The sequence below is a fragment of the Catharus ustulatus genome, chromosome 11 (assembly GCF_009819885.2).
Source record: "Catharus ustulatus isolate bCatUst1 chromosome 11, bCatUst1.pri.v2, whole genome shotgun sequence".
Lineage (NCBI taxonomy): Eukaryota > Metazoa > Chordata > Aves > Passeriformes > Turdidae > Catharus > Catharus ustulatus.
In genome coordinates this window covers 642561-662993 of record NC_046231.1, presented here as the reverse complement: position 1 = coordinate 662993, position 20433 = coordinate 642561, and positions in this window count along the sequence as shown.

Here is a 20433-nt window from a genome sequence, read left to right as displayed (position 1 = left end):
AGCTGCAGTATTGCCAATCAGGGGCTGACTGTTCTGAGCACCCTGGCACATAGATCTTTGTGTCCCCCTGCAGAAGGAGGAAGGAGCATAAAGAAAAGAGCAATTTTCCTGCTCTAAATTGGAAAGTCTGCCAAGCAGCTATGTGATCTACCATCAATCAGTGTTAAACTCTCCTTAGCTGCAGAAAACTCAGGAACTAACTATCACTGAGAGATTTCACACGGTGACTAATGGTATATGACAAACACATTTAAAATCTGCATGGACCAGCATCAGTTTAAAATATAACATGAATAATAAACAATCCCAAAGATATCCCAGCATGCAAAATGAGACATAATTTCCTCAGACACGTATTGTACACAGGAAATTACCATTCCAGGAGTGCATTCAATATCAATAGAGCACAGAGTCATGCACACAATATAACTTTATTTGGAATAGCATCTTTCATGCAGTACATGCTGCAGTGTCTGAGGCTGTGCAGAGGCTGTGGGATAAAGGGGAGCTGGCAGCTGAGTACAACACTGAATCCACAACTGCTCTGCTCACATGAGGACCCATTAAGTAATACTGAAATCCTGAGGTGAGGAAGGTCTTGTGCTCCACCATGTCATTACTGAAGCCACAGCTAATGCATCTGTTCCAGATGGCAAGTGTTCAGGGGAATGGGAGACACTGCTGTCCCTTGCATACTAAGCTGCTCATTTCTCAGTGCAAAGGATCCACTCATTCCTGTTCAGCTTCCCATTAAAAACAGTTTATTTACCCCCATAGTATGGAAAAATATTTATAAGAAAGGAATATATTATCTATGAAAACTGCCTGCGCTTCTAGCTGAAGAAGAGCTCATAAAACTGGAGACATTTGTCCTAGATTTGGATTTTCAAGCACTTTTTAAATTAATTAATTAATTAATTTATTTATTTATTTATCTATTTTAAATTTATTTCAACTCCAGATTTATCTTTTTTATTTAGAACATAAAGTCCATCATTTTTACAATGGCCTTTGTGGACACTGTGGTGTTTTGGGGTTTTTAATTTATTTCCTTCTGGTAAGAACAGAACTCAGAGGGAGCATAATTTTTTATTTTATTGGGAATAGAGTCTGTATTCTGGGCTTGGTGAAGCTAGGCAAGAGCCACAAGCACTTGAGACAAAGGTGTCTTCCCTTTGAGTGGACACACACTCTGAAAGGAACAGAAAGTGGGGGAGGCAGAGCACCCAGGGCAAAGTGTGTGATCCTGAGAGCCCAGGAGGTTCTGATAATTACCAAAGTGCTGTGGCAAACCCTGAACAAATGGAGTGACACCGAAGAGCTTCAGGCTTCCCCTGTCCCAGCAGGAATAAAAGAACTTAGAGGGAATTATCCCAGAATAGTTTAAATGTGGTTAGGTGCAGTTTGTAAGCTGTGGTGTGATCTCTCAAATATTAGTCTGTCACTATGTTTCCTCATTCACCTTTTTGCCCTTCCAAATCTAAGTATTCACAGGCAGTTTGCTTAAAAACTTTAAATGCTGAGATTATTTGCCTTTGAATTGTGAATTTCTGAATCTTTGAGGGATCACTATATCTAATTTTTTCTCCTCTGAGCTCAGCTATCTCATATTTAAATGGCATAAAGTGCTATACATGTTAAAGACAGAACAGCAGAGGCACAAGCTGGGAAGCCTGCTTCAATGAAAATCACAGGTAACACAATAAACACAAAAAAAGCCTCCTGCTTGGGCTGCTTCTCTACCAGCAACAGGACTCTGATCCTCGACCTTAATTCCACAAGAGCAAGCAGTCTGCACATAATACCCAGAAAGAGGAGACTAAGGCAGTCAGAATAAACAAGACTAATTAAATAATCATCCCATTAGCTGAATTACAGCAATGTCTCAGTGATTTGACCCTACTTTAGAGCATCATTTCCATTTGCAGGATTGCTCAGCAGGGATCAGGAGCAGGGCAGGAACGATTTGGTGCCACTCTGGCGAGCTCTATGCAAGCACAGAGTGCCCATTTGGGATGGAGATGTGAGGACAGGGGAGCTTGAAAATGATGCTGTCAGAAAAGATTCCAGGGCCCTGAATGCCACTACAGACTTGTTTGTGGTGCTTCAGCACCTTGAGGAACTGTTCTGAAGGTTATGGAACTTCTTGTAGGGAAAGCGGGAGGCAAGCACAGAAAAAACATGGCCAAAATCCATTTCTGACAGCACACTAACTCAGCGTTGAAAGGAGCCATAAGGTTTATCAGATAAATTGTATTTCCAGTTATTGACTTTTCCCAAAGGAAAAAAAAAGAAAAAAAGATAATATTTTTAAAAACTCAGACAGTGAAAAGGTGAAAGGGTGAGTGTAGCAAGAGAGATGAGCAGGCAGAAGGACATTTGCCACCTCTCCTTCGTGCTCTCCTCTGCTGTTAGCAAAGGCCTCTGATGTAATATCATCCCATCATCTTCCACTGCTTTATTAAGGTTTTTATAAGTAAGGAATTTATGGCTGTATGCAAATATTCTGTGAAGTTCGAAGCAAAAGAAAGTGCTATTTACCCTGAAATTCATGTACTGTCTAAAAAGCATTAACAATAGCAATTAACAAAAATGGAGATTGGGCTGTTTCCATCTGTATTTTGCAACATACAGCAAATGACAGTCACTCAGCAATGCATTAATTTGCTAACATTCTTCAGTTAAAATATAGAAGTTCTATTGATTTTACAGCATTTTTTTAATCAAAGGAGTCCAAACCCCCAATCCTGTCTCCTAAATAATTAGAAATCATTAAATGTATGAGAATTCACTGCCAGCCCTAAGCACAGTGCTGCATCCCTGGGAGGAGATGCTGAAAGGACTCAAGGGGGGCACTTTGGATTTCTGCTATCCCAGATGGGATAGGAAGGAGTCCTGGTTTGCATCAAGGCCAGTAGCAGATCAAGGTGTTCCCCTTGTGCTGTCCTGGTGAACAGACACTGCCCAAGCACCACTTTTTATTGTGGGACACAGGGAAAGAAAGTGCTGGGGGTGGAGAGACACAGAGAACCTTCACCTCCCACCCTCTTCCTCCACAAACATGAGCAGAGGTGTGTGGAGGGAGCTCCTGCATGTCTCTTCTCTGCAGCCCAAATATATTCATCAGCTGGACACATTTTTAGCAAAATTCTGAACTCAGAGAATTGAACTGTACAATTGTAATACTTTGCTTATTTCTGCATCATCAGTTCTGAGGAAAGTGTGTCCAATTCTACTGAACAACCAGAGAAATCTCTGAATCTGTGAGGATCATGACAGGTCTCTCTCCAATGTTGTACATACCTGCCCCATGTCTACCTGTGGAGCAGCATCCAGGTAGATAAAAGTGTCTCCATGTCCTTCCCAAATGACCTTGCAGATGGCATTTCCCTAAGTGGGATCAGTCACTGCTGGCTTTGGGCAGCTGCAGCCCCAGCAGCACTCCCCAATGAAAGAAGCCTGTGGAAGAGAAGGAGACTGGCTCAGGAGCTTTGAAGATGATCACAACGACATATGGTATCTGAATTTGTGAATATGCCAGAGCCAGGCTGGCAGAAGGACACATATCAAAAACTGGAAAAAGCCTCTGTGAAGAATGCACAATTTCATGTTCATTTTTATTATACACTGCCAGTGTTTACACAGAAGCCTCTCATCCAGGAAAGTGAAGTTTATTACTATCAATCACAGAAACAGCAAACAAAAATGCTGAGATTTTATGGACAGTGCTTCAGTCTGAGGATTTTACCACTTCTGCAGACAGCAGTAGTTATTTTACTGGCAAATGGTGTCATTGGGAACATGTTGATCATCTAGCAGTGTTGTAACGTTCGTAAAATATCAGCATCCCAGCTGAGAAACAGCCACAACAGCACAATGGGGCACATTTTCCTTTGCACTTGTTTAAATATTGATGCTGGGGTGCCTGCTGCCACTGGGGACTGTACCTTCTGTGCAGAGCAGGACACTAACCCATGAAGGAAGTGGCAAGATCACTGTTAATGCAAAATCCAACTATCTGCAAGAACACATTTCATTCTCCCAGTGACTTTCCCTGGTCAAAAAGGTGCTGTGGATGCAACTGTGCTTTGTGTACCTTGAAGGAATTTGAGAAAACATTTTTTTAAAGCTTCAGTTGCTATCTTACTATAATAAACTGCTAAGGGCAGCACAGACCCAAACCTCTCAGATGGTGAGGGAAGAGAGAAGCACCTTCAGAAAGCAGTGGAACCACCTCAGGCCTGAGAAGTGCTTTGAAGATGTCCGGCTCCTTCCTTTGAGTCCTTGCTGAAACATTCATGGTACTTGGAGAAGGTAAATCTAGAACTTTGTGCTTAAATAACATCATGAACAAGGTCTCACCAGAATCCCAAGGAGTGAATGGATATGATGGCTGGCATCACATCAGTCTGGTTTAAAGCACTACCTTTAAAAATGCTGGATTAAAGCGAGAATGCTGCATTAAAATGAAAATGCTGCATTAAAGGCCTTTCTTTTAAAGGAGCAGTAGGCACAAGGAGCTGAAGATAGGCTCTGTCAGAATGCACTAATCACAGGGCTGCAGGGTAATCTGCATTCTTGTTCTCCTTCTCTGGGACTTACCGAGTATTTAATTATTCTGTGTAAAGTGAAATAGCTTTAACAGAATGGGGAGCAAGATTAAAATCAATCCTGTAAGTCCTTAATGGTAGGGTAGGTTCAAATGTTGGGCAGAGAAAGAAGCTGAAGTGAGAGCTGCTGGGAATAGATCAGTTATCTGATCAGCTCAGTTAAGTGCAGAGCTGTGGAGAGCTCTCCTCCTTTCCTGAAAGCACCTACGGGATCACTCCAAAACAGAGGACATCTCTTTTCTTTGGGAATTCAGCTAGGTTCTGCCTTTCCTTTCAGCTATGGGCAAACCTGTTGGAAATATCTCTTGTGACCCACCCGAGTTTGCAAACACCAAAGAAGCAGCGCCATAGTGTGTGCAGCTCACTCAGATCTGTAATAGATTTCTTCATCTCTCAGGGCAGCTCTGGGGCTGCCAAATGCTTGATGAGCACTAGGGCACTTCCAGGCTGGGCTGCAGAGCTGTGCATGTCACTGCTGGGCTCTGCAGGTGATGAACAGCTCTGCATGTCACTGCTGGGCTCTGCAGGTGATGAGCAGCTCTGCATGTCACTGCTGGGCTCTGCAGGTGATGAGCAGCTCTGCATGTCACTGCTGGGCTCTGCAGGTGATGAGCTCTCCTCCAAGAGGCAGCTCTGGGATTGCCACGAGCAGGCTGGAGATGTCTCTACCAAAACCAACAGCAGCACATGCAGTGCTTTCCCAACCAGTGGCTGACCCCACTGAGATCTGGTGAGGAGAGGGAGCAGCAGACACCTGAGGCTGGCTCATCTTGGTCCCTCCTCTCAGCTTTCTGGCTCTGCTCTGGAGGTACCTGCTTCCCAATTTATCTGACAGGTGGTTAGCTATTAACATGAATAAAAGTTGTGACCTGTCTGCCACTTCCAATAACTCAAGTGCTATATCCCCAATCTGTCATGTCCTTGGCAGTCCTTTTGTTTATTAGGAAATGAATTATTCATTAGGAAAATTTGCTAGAAAAATGTGCCTTAATTTTCATCACTTTTGCTGTAATCCACTCTTGTCCCTTCAGTGGCACTTTGCTGTGCTGCAGCCTGGCTCTTTCAGGGGTGCTGGCTTGGCTGACCCAGCTCTGCATGGCACAGGACGGGGAGGACACCTTGTCACTGGCTTGTGCAAGCTCAAGATGTGCAGGGATAAAACACATTGCACAACCAAATCCTTTCCGGATGGAGAGGTGGGTGAGGGGAATGGAGGAGACAAACACGCGTGCATTTGCCACACACTGCAGCTAAATTAACCCTGCCTGTTTAAATCTGAAGGAAAAATAACACCTTTGGGAGTTTAGAGAGGCACAGTGACTCACATACACCTCTTTTCTGAGGCTGCTTACTCACTGCTCCATACTCAAAATGGCCTTCTCCTTTCTCCCTCTCTCCACTGCAAAAATTGATTTATCCCAACAAGGAATAATGACTTCCTCGTTTCCCACAACCAAAAAAACCCCTGTGTTTATACTCTATTTGCAGTATAAAATTTAGTCTTAGGATTTTTCAAGGTTCACCAGCAGCACTGGTTCTTACAACAGCAGCAGCCCTTGAAACAGATGCTAGCCCTCCATCCTTTCTGCAACCAGTAAAAGCCCTGAAGAAACACAGATCCTTTTCCCATGAGTTAGCTTTGAGGTAGCCATGCAGTCCTCCTGTTAGGTTGGAAATTTCTCATGCAAATTGGGCTGCAGTGCTCACAACACCTGTTACTATGGCAGCATTTATCCAGGTTAATAAAACAGCAAAGTCACTAATAAGATATCATCTTATAATGTTGAAAAAGGAAATTACCATTATAAAATTTCATTAAGTGGACACGATGGAAATTAGGAAGCAGCTCTCACAGGCTGGAGGTGGGCAGGCAAACAAAGATCAGTAGCAAGGCTGATCCTGCTGTGTGTGAGATCAGAGGAAGCACAGAGGCTCGGCCATCAAAGTTATTCCAGCCCAAGTTTCCTTCCCAAGCAGCCGTCTATCTTCCATGCAGCTCAGATCACATTATTTTAACCTCAGAGCTCACCCTCTGGATTGATCAGGCTCCCTACCTGAGGGGCTTGCAAGGGGAGTAATTTGTTGTAACCATCTTCCAGACAGTTTCTGAAATAGTCTTTTGTACAGCTGAACTCTGTGCTCGGTACATTTTTCACTCCTGGGCTGTCCATTTGTTTGCTCCCGTTTTCCAAGTCTGTGTGGCTTTACAAAGAAAGTGTCAGAGACTAATGGCACAAGTCCTTGCTAATTGCTGCTAAAACTCCCATTGTCTAAAGTCACTTAAGGCACAGAAAACTTGTGGGACGTGAGACAAATTAAGAGGTAAATCTGTCAGATCTTAATTGAGGAGCATTTTTTTTCTGCAGGCTTTGCTGGTCTTTAAATGAATTCTGAAGGACAGAATTTCCAATGGCTGTGCGAAGTGTCACACTGAGAAAGATCATCTGTTGCACTCCAGTCTTCAGCTCTACAAAATAGCAGCCCATTTTTCATGATTGCAGCTTTGTGCTAGCTGTACCAGGGAGATGTTCTTCTGGCACATTATTCAGGAAGATGTTACTGGACAGGTAAGAATGTTGAGGTTAAATTCAGAGTTAAAGGAAGAGAGAGAGAGGCAGAAACTTTTTCATGCCAGTTGTATAAAGAACCCAAAAACTCATTTAACATTAGATGAATGGGAAAAAAAGAACGTTAAAAGGGTGTAGGATAGAAATGCAGTTCTCAAGCGTTGTTCCTGCTCAGCCTAAGCACTGTAAATGCATGTCAATTGTCAATTAACCTTGCCTGTTTAAATACAGAGATGGGCAGATGACTCTTCTTTAATTTCTGCTTTTTTTTTTTCCTGGTTCAATTTCAGAAGCTGATTTCCAGTGTATGAATATAAAGCAAAGGTCTTCCCAAGCCAGAGTCCCATCCCTGCAAGCAGTTGACACTGGGCAGGCTCACAGCAGCGCTTTCCCTGATATTTTTCAGCCTCAAAAGATTTCAGCTCAGCAGTGCCCCACGACATGGGTCTGCTGCATTCAGTAAACTGGTGTCGTTTTTTATCCCACGTTTTGCCTTTAAAATCCATTCAGATGTTTAGCTTTCCTCTGAATGCTGCCATTTCCCACCCAGTGCAGCAACTGAAACAATTGTCTGGCCAGGACGAAGCAAGGGCATGGCCTCAGCCTCGCCTGTTTTGTGGGAGCGGAGAATCTGAGGGGAATTCCTGCAGCTGTTTCTGCATGGGGCAGCCAGCTGCTCCTTGCCCCAAATCAGCCTTGGCCACCTTTGAAGAAAACAACCTTTAACAGAGAGACAAAGGAAGGCAATGGTGGAAGGGTGGCTGTATTTTCTATGAGGCTGTAGATCAGGTCACAGGTAAAGAACAAACAAAGAATTATTGAGCACCCAAAACACTTCAGAAGTTACCAGATGGCACCAGCTGTCACCTAACTTTTCAGCAGTCCTGCCAAGAGCTGAAGTGAATGCAGCACAGAACAAGAGCATTTGTAGAAAAACAAAAAGCAGAGAATTCCTGCCATAATGATTCCATGATTCAGCAATTCACCCCGCTAACTGCTCCCAGTCACACACAAACTCCCATCAATCCAGGAGAGTTTCACACACATGCCATATGTTAGGATGGATGCAAAGCCCCAAGGACATCACTGGGGAGCTCACAACGCCCATGCAGAGCTCAGGAAGGAAAAGAGTGCATACAAATGTCCAATATGTGTTTTTTAAGGGGAAGGGCAGGGGCACTAGGATTTTTAAGCTCACGATTAACTTGCAGCAAGAAAACGCGCAGCTCTTCCTCCCCAGGACAGCCATAAAGTCAGCAGAGCAGCTGCCTAATCCACGGGCAGGGACAAACCAGGAAACCTGAAAAACAAGGCAGGTGAATGCTCCAGATTTGTGTAAACTGCTCCCTGAGGGGGCACTCGGGACATTTCTCTTCCTCAGCACAGCTCTGCATCACTCCTGCTGCAGCTCACAGAGCCCAAGGCCAAATCTAAGCCTGACTCACACTCTGTGAAATGAGGATTCACCACTTTTGGCTCCTTTGAGTCCCTCTGTACCTGCAGTGGCATCACAGACCAGAATCTGGCTCCTCACCGTTTAGTACCTGCTTGGATTTAGACAGCAAATGAGCTTTAGCTGAAGACAAGAGCTATTAATTCCCACCTTTGTGCACACAGAAAGGCTGATAAATGCCTCTGTGCATTTATGTACAAGATAATGCAGCTAAAAAGTATTTAGCATGTGCATAAAACTGCAGAGAGAGAAAGCAGATGATTTTCAATTCCTTCTTAATAATTATAATTACAGTAATTTCACGACTATAAGGCGCACCCTTTTGACTAAAATTTTCCCCTGAACCCAGAAGTGCGCCTTATAGTCCGGTGCGCCTTATCTGATGGACAAAGTTCGGAAATTTGCAAACCCGGAAGTGAGAGCTGAGAGGCGCGGGGCGAGCCGGCAGGGCCGCGGTTGCTGGGTGGAGGCGGGGCCACGGGCCTGCAGCTGCTGGGTGGAGGCGGGGCCGAAGGGCCGGGACTGCCAGATGCCCACGGGGCCAGAACTGCCGGCTGCCTGCGGGGCCAGGGCTGTTGACTGGAGGCAGGGCTGTGGCTGCTGGGTGCCTTCGGGACCGGGGCTTCCGGGTGCCCGCGGGACCGAGGCTGCTGGGTGCCTGCGGGGCCATGGGACCGGGGCTGTTGGGTGCCTGCAGGACTGGGGCTGCTGGGTGCCTGCGGGACTGGGGCTGCTGGGTGCCCACGGGGCCGCGAGACCGGGGCTTCCAGGTGCCTGGAGGACTGGGGTTGCTGGGTGCCTGCAGGGCCATGGGACCAGGACTTCTGGGTGCCCGTGGGGCCGCACACCGGGGCTTCCTGGTGCCTGCGGGACCAGGGCTTCCGGGTGCCTGCAGGACCGGGGCTTCCGGGTGCCCGCGTGGCCATGGGACCGGGGCTGCTGGGTGCCTGTGGGACCAGGGCTTCTGGGTGCCTGCGGGACCGGGGCTGCTGGGTGCCCGCGGGTCCGCGGGACAGGGGCTGCTGGGAGCCTGCAGAACCGGGGCTTCCAGGTGCCCGCGGGACCGGGGCTTCCAGATGCCTGCGGGGCCATGGAACCGAGGCTGCTGGGTGCCCACAGGGCCGCAGGACCGGGGCTGCTGGGTGGAGGCGAGGCTGGGGCTGCTGGGTGCCTTCGGGACCGGGGCTTCCAGGTACCCGTGGGGCCACGGGACAGGGGCTGCTGGGTGGAGGCAGGGCCGGGGCTTCCGGGTGCCCGCGGGGCCGAGGCTGCTGGTTGTTCGTGGGACCGGGGCTATTGGCTGGAGGCGGGGCTGGGCCTTCCGGGTGCCCGTGGGACTGGGGCTGCTGGGTGCCCGCGGGGCTGCGGCCACTGGGTGCCTGCAGGACCCGGGCCGCTGGATGCCTGCGGGGCTGTGAGGCCGGGGCTCCTGGCTGGAGGCGGGTTCGGGTCTGCCGGGTGGAGGCGGGGCCAAAGTGCCGCAGCAGCCGGATGGAGGCGGGGCCTCAGCCAGCAAACACGTGAGGGGAGCTGGGGGCTGAGCCTCGCTGCAAATAAAAAAAAGTGCGCCTTATAGTCTGGTGTGCCTTATCTGATCTACAAAGTTGCGAATTTTGCCGACTCCTGGGGGTGCGCCTTATAGTCCGGTGCGCCTTATGGTCATGAAATTACTGTAAACACACAACTATATTATGATATACAATGTATTGTTTCCCTGTTTTTCCTCAGGTTTTTTACAAAAACTTAAGGGGATAATTGTTCTTTGGGTGCATGTATTAAATGTTACCAGTGGTTTGGTTTTGAGACTATTCATTCCCTGCAGAGTCTTCAGCACCAGATTTTTAAAAAGCAATATAAAATAATTATAAATTAAGTTCATTACAGCACTATTCTCAGCTGATTTAGTCCTCTGTTAGCCATCTTGCTTTTCATGTTTCAAGTTCAGAACTCTGTTTAAATTCTTTTACTGGGGAAGGGGCAGCTTATGCTCTTGCTCAAGTGTTGCATGGAATAAAAGATGAAGAAAGAACATTCATTGTTAACTACTGGTTTCAGAGGAAATGTTTTTTAACTGCAAACCTCTGGTGGTAATTCACACCTTCATATGGTAAATGCAATTCTGCTAAAAAAAAATATTTTCTTTTTATTCTCCTTTTCTCATCCCTTTACAAGTTGCTGTGAGATTCCCAGAGTTTGATGGCCAACAACTTGAAAACCACTGCTGGTCCAAGCTCCTGTCTTTTGAACTGCTTACTACTTTCCCTTTTCTTCCAAGACCCAAGCTCTGGTTGTATCCCTCATTTCACAGACAACAGGAAAAAGGAGTATTCATTTCTGTGTTTGGAGTATGAGCATTTTTAAAGCTCTGTTGGAAATGCAATACTGCTTTTTATTAATAACTAAATTCAGCCACCAAATAAATACAAGGAAGAACATTCTGCCTTAAAAATTGCTAGCCCTGCAGCTCTCCCAGCACGAATTCCAGCAAAGACACACAGTGGAGCCCAGGAAAGTGAATGGTGCTCTATAATGAGGACACTCTCAGATTGCAAGGTAAGACAGGGCACTCTCAGCTATTTAGAAGCAATTAACCTTTTTTTGTGGATACTGCAGCTGGTCTGACCTGTTTGCACACAGCTGCAGGGGTACAGGGGCTGGGCAGTGACCTGTCAGGAACAGCATGTAAAAATCTCCCAAGTGTTTTGCATTCCCCTGCATTTTCCCTTGTGAGGAATGGAAATGTGTAAAGACACAAGACAGGGCCTGCAAACATCACAAGAGCACCAGAAAGGAGAGTCAGCCAGCCAGGGCCAGATGTCTGCTTCATTCCAATAAAGCAGCTGATCCCTCAAACTATTCTGGCCTGGTGTTATTCAGAATCTGCCAACCTGGGGGAAAAAAAAAAAGGGAAACATCCCAAATTGGAAATAAAAGACTAGAAACAATCAGGCTCCATTGCTTGGATTTTTACCAAAAACTACCTTTTAAGGCATGCTCCAGACCTAATGTGACTGGGAATTGTTAATCCCCTGCTGTTGGGGGTGGAATTCGCTGTGCACAGAAAGCCATGGGAGCTGGGGAGCACCTCCAACGTGGGGAAATAAAAACAGGTCTGGGCTTCCATTCAGAGAGCTGCAGTTGGGCAAAATGCTGGCCAAAGACATGATTTAATTCTGACATTGTCATCCTGCCAGAGAGAAAGGGAAGCTAAAGGGCGTAATATGGAGCTGGAGATTGCCACTAAAATGACATTTTCTTGAATTAAGATGGATTAAATTTTTAAGTGGAAGAACTATTATTGTAGTAGGACTGATAGAAAATATAACTCTCAAATTAGAGTGAGATTCAAGAATGATGGGATTGCTTTAACCAAATTTCAAGTGCAGGATTGAAACCATATTTGTGGGAATTTAGGCCATTTATAAAAACATGGGTTGATATTCTTATTTAAGTAATATATCACTTGTTCTATCTAGCAACCAGTACCTTGTCACCCTCTCCACTTTCAATCACAGGCAGAGTACTTGTCAGGAATCAAAATACTATCTGCACCTCTGAAAATGAAAGAAAATAAGGGAATATTTATACTTCCAAAGATCCTAAAAGACAAGTTTAAAAATGGCATTTATGGGCATCATTAAGCACAATTTTGCCATCAATACTGCACAGGCTATCACTGACATGACAAAATCAGCCTGTCATTGTACCTGTTAAAAACATGGCCACAGTGTTCAGGGTACAGGTAAGTTCTCTTCTCCTGCATGTTCAGAAGGGGTCTGAGTGCAAGCACCATGGTCAGTGCAGTTTCTGCTGCTCCAGGCAGGGTTCTGGTAGGAATGAATGAGCATTGGAATGGTCAGTGTACTCAGAATCTTGCATCCTTCAAAACGAGAGCTCCTCTGGACTGCATGGCTCCATCCCACTGCTTCCCTTGTTCACTAGATTCTCAGGGTCAGGTTTGTAGTTGTCTGTGGGCAGAACTGATGCACCTAAATGTAAAATTCTAAAGCAGGATTTTTTCATTCAGCTGCCACCTAACCCTGGAAATGACTAATTTCTCCAGGTGGATTTCTTTCTAAACTTTCATCCCTTTCATTGAGTGCCCAGAACTGTTGTGATTTGATTTCTGCCCCCAAATTTCACATGCTGCTCCATTACAGGGGATTGAACCTTCAGAGACACCTCTAGAACCACCCAAGGATGCCAGCAGTGACTATTTCCTAATAAAATGTGCTGATACACATTGCATGCCCACGTTCACATGGATGAGGCCATCACCAGCACGGAGGTTCCTTGGAGCAAAACTAAATGCTGAAGAAAATGGTTCAGGAGACTGAGATGGCATTCAAAAAGAAAATAACAGAAATGGTTTGTTATAATCAGAAAGAAAACCCAAACCTCTTCAATTCTTACAGTTAATTGTTGCCACATTTCTGTTCAACATAACTGAAACTGAAGTCTTTGCCTTAAGGGATTGTAGTATTCCAATGGACCTGGATAAAATTCTCAAAAATGTTTCTCTTGCAAGCAGTATGATTTATATTCAGAAGCCATTCAAAATAAAACCAGTTTTTCAGTATTGGGTAAAACTAGGGGGAGTTGCACCATTCTCATTCTCTGACTCTTACAGAACTGCAGAAATGTTACAACTGTGAGAAGTGCCTTTAATTTCAGTGGGTGAGAAGAGTTTACTGCAGCAAATATGATTTGAGTGTCTGGGATACCTTTCATGCTCAGAAGAGGGTCTGTGGCTTGCTCCTGCTCCACACTAACACCCCCATCCTCTGCTCCTTCCCTGAATTCTCCACACACCTAACCATCCTGCACTTGCAGGGGAGCCTTACACTAATTTCACCTCTCAGAGCATTAAGAAGATGGAGATGGATTTATCGAGTGAGCAGGCTCAAGGAAAAAATGGTTGGGAATGGCTCTCAGTTGTCAATTTTTTTTCCAATTATTAAGAGCATGTGATCAATTTGTTTCTCTGAATGTGCAGGTTGGATTCTCTGGAATATTTTATAGGACATCTTAATGTCATTACTATCCTTTTAAAAATGTAAACAAAAAGTAAAAAAAAAAAAGTCTTTAATAATGTAAATAAAAACCAATGTCACAACATAAATAAACAGATGTAACAAAAAAAACCCCTTGATGTAACACATCTGACTGCCTTCAGCATAGCACAAATGCAGGTAAAAGGGAATTTTCCCATCCTAATTATATAGATACAGAATTTTATTTCTTTCTTATGCTTACTGAATGGAGAAGCATCACTGATTTATCTACCACTAAGCCACTGTTTGTAATAATTGCACCACAATATCATGAGCTTCCTAAAAAATCCTAATAAGGATACAATTTTCCAGAAATTAAGTTATTAATCTCTTGGAAAACAAACAACTTTTGTGACACTGATCTTTAAAACTTATTATAGCACAGGTATGGGAATTAGGCAATTAATCTACCTGTTGCAGGAGAATTGTCCTCAGAAGTAGAACAATTAATTGTGGCTTTTTCACCTTTCCTTTCTTCACTCCAAAGCAGCCAAGATGGGCACTGTTTGTGCTGCAAGGTGAATGCTCAAGCCATGGGGCTGAGGTGGCCAGAAAAGTGGAATCTGACAAATGCAGAAGTAAAATGGGATGTGAAATAAAATGATACTTCCAAATCAAGTTGAAATCATGTAGGTAATTAAATACCAGTAGTAATATCTGGGTAGCTAAATAGCATCCATCCACTTGGGTATTAATCAGCTCACTTGAGCTTTTGTATGCCAAGGGAAATGGAAAACAAAAAGCTTTTACACCTGCTAATGGTATTTTCAAACCTTATCCAACACATCAGTAAGATAAAGTTAATTCAGAGGTATTTAAAATTTGTATCCACTTTAATCACTTTATATTGGTTCCTATTATTTGTTGTTTTATTGCCTAAAGTTGAATGTGTCACTTGTGTACTATTTACAGTCATCAGAAACTTGTCATGTTTAGAAATATTAAAGTGTCCCAGGGCACATCTCTAATTGAATATTCTTTCTGATACTCATGAATGATTAATGGCAAGTCCCCAGCCACTTACTGCTGGATTGTCGATTCCTGAAAGGAAAAGAGGTTACATTTCCTGATTTACAAGATCAAGTTCTATGTGGCAATCAAAATTTGATCTAAGAAATGGTCATTCTCTGGAGACAGGCTGCTTTGTACCTGTGGTCTGACTGGGCAGCAAAATCATTCAAGAAAACCCTCCCAAAACCAAAAAATCCGTGATGCTCCCACCACACAAAAGCAAAAGCTAAGCTGAATGCTGTTAACAGGTTTATTTTACACTGCCAATATAATACAGCTTTGATATACCAAAGTGGGAAAAAATTTCAGGGGAGCTTCGATAAAAGGACATCAGCTGGACACCAAGGAAAAACACCCAGATTGAAATATTGTGTCTGCTCTGCAGACTTTGACACCTCACTTCATTTGTTCCTTGTCTTCCCTCTGGGAGGGACAGCTGGCATGGCCTTAAGGTATCTTCATCATTGCACCATGCTCATTTCTGGGTTCTACTGACAAAATATGGCTTTCCCCAGTGAGATTTCCAGTGTGACACAGAAATAACTCTGTTAAATGGCACAGATAAAATGCTCTCACAAACATGGAAACACGGTGGCTGGCACAGATCTCCCCACATGTCAATACCTATCTCTTCTTCCTTGCGCTTTTATATCCTCATTCATAAGCTGCTGGGCAGGATGGAGAAGAAGGCAGCAGAGTCTTCTGGACTCTTATTCACAACTTAATGTGTTCTTCAAAGAAAGAGCCCTTTTTACTCCTGCTCCTGTACTCTGGTGGGACATTTGTACCCTTTCTGCCATCCCTTTCTGCAAAATGTATCAAGGCAAGGTTGTCCTATAGAAGGAATGAATAAAAAATTGCTCGTAGGTGAGATGTGCACAGAGAATAATTCAATTCCACAGAATGACCAAATGGCCTGCATTGGAAGAGACCTTAAATCCCATCCCATCCCATCCCATCCCATCCCATCCCATCCCATCTCATCCCATCTCATCCCACCCAGTGCCACCCCCTGCCATGGCAGGGACAGCTCCCACTGTCCCAGGCTGCTCCAGCCCCAGTGTCCAACCTGGCCTTGGGCACTGCCAGGGATCCAGGGGCAGCCACAGCTGCTCTGGGCACCCTGTGCCAGCCCTGCCCACCCTGCCAGGAACAATTCCGAATTCCCAAGATCCCATCCATTCATGCCCTGTGGCACTGGGAGCCATTCCCTGGCTCCTGTCCCTCCAGCCCTTGACAATTGTCTCTCTCCAACTTCATTTTAGAAGGGAATGTCATAACTTCACTTTAGAAAAAAGGAAGTGAAAGGTTTGGTATATGTTATGTCTATAGAGATACTCCAGAAATCTTACTAAATTATAGCATTGTAAGAACCTTTCGAACTATTGAGTGTCCAAACAGTAAGAACACTTATTGGCAGCTAAGTGGCAGCTTTACAAATGGTTTGCCACTGAGCCTAATTCCTTTCATGCCTTTAAGGTTATCTTCAAGTACCCTAAAATGTTCCTGGTTACTTTTCTTGAGTGTGCAGTAAATGGGAGAGAAAGGACATTTAGATACTGACTTCCTAAGAACACCTTCCCTCTCCAAGTGAATCATGTAAATGTATAAATTTACACTCTTTCTATTCAGAAGTTTGCTCAACTGATGAAAAGGAGTTATTTTTTGTGAACATCATTAAATGGAGAGTTTTCCATTTGCTGAAGCCCAAGGTACCACCACTGTTAAGAGCCTTAAGGAGTTTATGCCTGGAGGGCAAAGATCCTCCTCACATAAGATTTTAGGGAGCAAGCAATGTGCATTTGACTGCAACCTATTTACAAAACAAATATTTCTGAACTCAAACTTTTCATGCTATTGTGATCCGGAAAACCGACAAAATATGGTGAATTCTTTTTCTGATTTGGGTTTGAGTTGGTTTTCTTGTTTTGTTCTGGCTTACTTGGAGTTTTTCTTTTTGGGGTTTGGTTTGGGGTTTTTTGTTGGGGTTTTTTTGCTTTTTTGGTTTGGTTTGTTTTGGGTTTTTTTTGTTGTTGCGGTTGTTGTTTTTTGTTTTTTGTTTAATTCTGGTCATTTCTGTGCTCCACAAGTCCACGCATAAACTGACATTGGTTATGACTGCATGGTAAGCGATGTGTTTTACTGACAGAGTGCTTCACTTACTAAGGGAAAGGAGTTTCCTTTTTCATTTATGGGGTTTGAAATTATCTAGTAAATTACAGATTTAAAAATTAGAGTAAACAAAGCTGAGGAACCACCTAGGACTGACAGGAAATTCCCAAAAACACAGTGGAAGAAGCCCACTTCTTGTAAGGTGACCACAAACATATTACATTCCCATACATTTTTATTCCCATCCCCTTAACAAGGTACAGCAGGTAAATCTAGAATTATAATTCTACAAGCAATCCTGTTGTTTTTAAGCCTTAAAAGTACTTAATCAAATCTAATTTAAACAATATTAGATGTGTGTGGAAGCAAATTCCAAAACATTAATCTCCTCTCAAGATCCATTCTGCTGAGGCAGTGGCTTAAAGGTGTCAGATTAAAATTTGCTATGCTAAAGCATTCAAAAATCTTCTTTTAATTTAGATGTGTATTTATTCCACTGCTGTGTTTCTGATTTAGTCTAGAATTGTCACACAAATACCATAAAATCTGCACTTCATCTTGTTACCATCAGGGATTGTGTGTGTAAGAGAGACACAGGGAGAATGGTCTTGATCCCCTTAGGCTAAAGTACATTCCCTAACATTTATTAGGCCTTTATAAAGTACTTTGCAGGATTTATTATCTCTACCTCCATCTACTTCTGCTTGAAGAGAACAGTCCTAAAATTGCCCTTAAAAGAAGACAATCATGATTCTTAAAATAGAGTATCCTTTCACAGCAAATCAAAAGTGGAGAACAGTAGCGAGGGGGCTGTCTTCCCAACCTTGCTGTGTGAAGTTTTCCTGCTGGAAGCTTTAAATGAAATAAGAATCGGCCTCTACAATGAGCCTTTACAGATAATAGCATTGGGCAAGGACTTTGTTGGGTTGCCTCTTTTTAACTTGTCTCTTACCAGGCTAAATGAGGAAATAGCCTGGTTGACGGAGAGATAACTTTATCCAGGTTAAAGGCATAGAATCACAGCTAACAATCAGCAGCAGGCACAGAGCCTGAATTATGTCCTCAGCTCTCCATGTGGTCTCCTCTGAAGCGAGCACATCTCTTTCTTGCACCCCTGGGTGACCCAAGTGGCTCACAGGGGAAGGAAGTCTGGATCACCTGAAAACTTATTTATTGTCATCCCTGCTGTCTGCCCTCCAAGATTCCTCAGGGTTTAGCTGAAGGTTCTCCAGCTCAGCAATGAAGCCATGAACAAAAGTTCTGAGACTCACTGAAGGAAGAAAAAATAACTGATGACATGCAGGTCTGGTATTTACATGTCTAGGAATGTCAGTCTAACAATAGTTCTCCCCTGGAAATAAAGTAAAAAATATTATTCAAATTAATTTGGGGTTAGGTTTATTTCTTTTTCAGATCAGTAAGAATGTAATTAATAGGAAATAATGGATTTTTTTAGAGGCTCATTCTGTGTTCACTCTCACTCTCTCTAGTGTTGAAAGAAATAAAGTAAATAAGTTTCTGCTTTTGGAAATACTAGACTTCAACTGGTTTGCCCTGGAGCTTCTCAAAACTTACAAGTGTATTCTGTAAAGTGTCTCAGATTAATTCTCCTCTTGCTGATATGGTACCAGTCAGAAAAACTTATGCTGAAATCAGTGGGCCAGTATCCTGTTACTGTCATCCCACTTCCACATTATTCTCTTCATTTGATTTATCTTGGATGCATGTGATAGAAAATTTAACTTAAAAACTCATTCTGTTCCTTCCCTGCACTTTCCCCATGTGCATCCACTTAAAAAGTGTTGGCCATCTCCCTGCAGGAAAGTTATACACAGTCGAAATTCTAAGAACAGGTAAAGACCCTGGGATTCTGATTTTAGGCAGGAAATCTGCATTTGCACATACCAATGCATTGGGTAGGTCCTACATGATCTCAGGTTTCTGTTTGCACTACCCAGACAATTCTCACCGTTTGTTGGACCTGGGAACAGTCTCCAGAAACAGCATCTCTGGAGTGCAGAAACACTAAAGAAATTTCTATAACACCCAATTTTCAGCTTCTTGCTCTCAGATTATTATGCCACATATCTCATCATTAGCAAGTACATCTTCAAATCAGTTTGGAAACCTCCACTTGTAGGTCAACCATGCCTCTTCTAATAGAGGAGCTTTCTTTTTAGGAATTTCTTTCAATTCTTTGGAATTCCAGCTTAGATTTATTCATGGTCAGTGTAAACACACAGCCCTGCCTTAGGCAGCTCCTTCAATGCTGCTCATTCCTCTTGCAGCCAGATGATGAACTTACACACAATGTTAAAGAACCTCTTCTTCGGATTTACAAAAATAAGCAAAGGTCCCTAAATATCAGGAAACCCACAGGATAGGCCACGGTTGTCCCAGCATCTTCACTTGCCAGAGCTCATCAGATAAATCAGATGCTGTTATTAAAGCTGGCTTGAAATTGGCAGCTGCTTAAATTTGGCAAAAAGATTCAGATTTTGTGAACTGGTCTTTGGGAGGGAAGCCTGCTTCTCTTTCCCTGAGTGAGCAGTAAAGAGTGAACCAAGAACGAGAGGGAGGGCACAGTGAGGCCAGGGGATGAGCAGAGGAGTCCAGGCACAGCAGCGGCCACACAAAATCCTTTGGGTGCCTTTCCCAAGGCATGGCCAGCTTCTGCAGTGGCCACACAAAACGCCCTGGGTGCCTTTACCTCAGGCATGGCCAGATCCTGCAGGAGAACGATGCAGAGGCTGCAGCACCCTGGAGTTCCACGGCACTATTCAGGAGTGCTGGTGCATTTTTAGGCTGAAGTACATTTGGAAGGAGTATCTGCCACAGAGCCATGACTAGCATATTGAAAACATATGTGGGTTCTCTAGAGAGCTTTGAGAGCTCTGCCCAGTGAGGCTAAATGACGTCTGGAGCCCCCACAAGCTGCTTCCTGTCATTCCAGGGCTGGCAAACTGATCCCCCCAGAATTAGCTGCAGAAGCTCCAGAATTTACAGTCATTTTCCTTCCAGGCTGCAGATAAATTGAAACTCTGAGAACTCTTTTCTTCTCCTGAGATTTCTCCTCAGAAATTCCAATGTCTTAGGAGAGGGTGAGGCTAATAGCAGGATGGGAGCTGTACTTGTGTGTGACATTCCTGGGGACAGACTCAGAGACAGATAAGGAAAACAGTGGAGACTGGGAGTCAGACATCCAGGGGGTTGGTATGAAGACAGAAATCCTGGCTGTGTACAGAAACCAGTATAAATGGAATCACTGATTGCAAAGGCCATGGCTTTTACCCAAAGTCTGTGCCCCAGCTGGTTCCCAAATAAACCCACAGAGGGAATCAAGTGCTTCATAAACCTCCTGACCTGTCTCAGAGCAGAAAACCCTCTGCAAGAAACATGTTCTGGTGCACAGTGGCAGACTTGGCAGAGGACTCTTGTTAGCATAGGAAATTTCTAGAACTTTACTCTTCCCTTCTCTCCAGCTCCTATCTTTGGCTTCAATATAATGACCAAATTTGCATCCAAACAAGTTTGCATATTCTTGAATTTTCCTTTCTGTCTTCAGTGTTGCCGTATTCCACCCAGGTCTCAACTTGCACTATGACACATTTATTACCAGATGATAA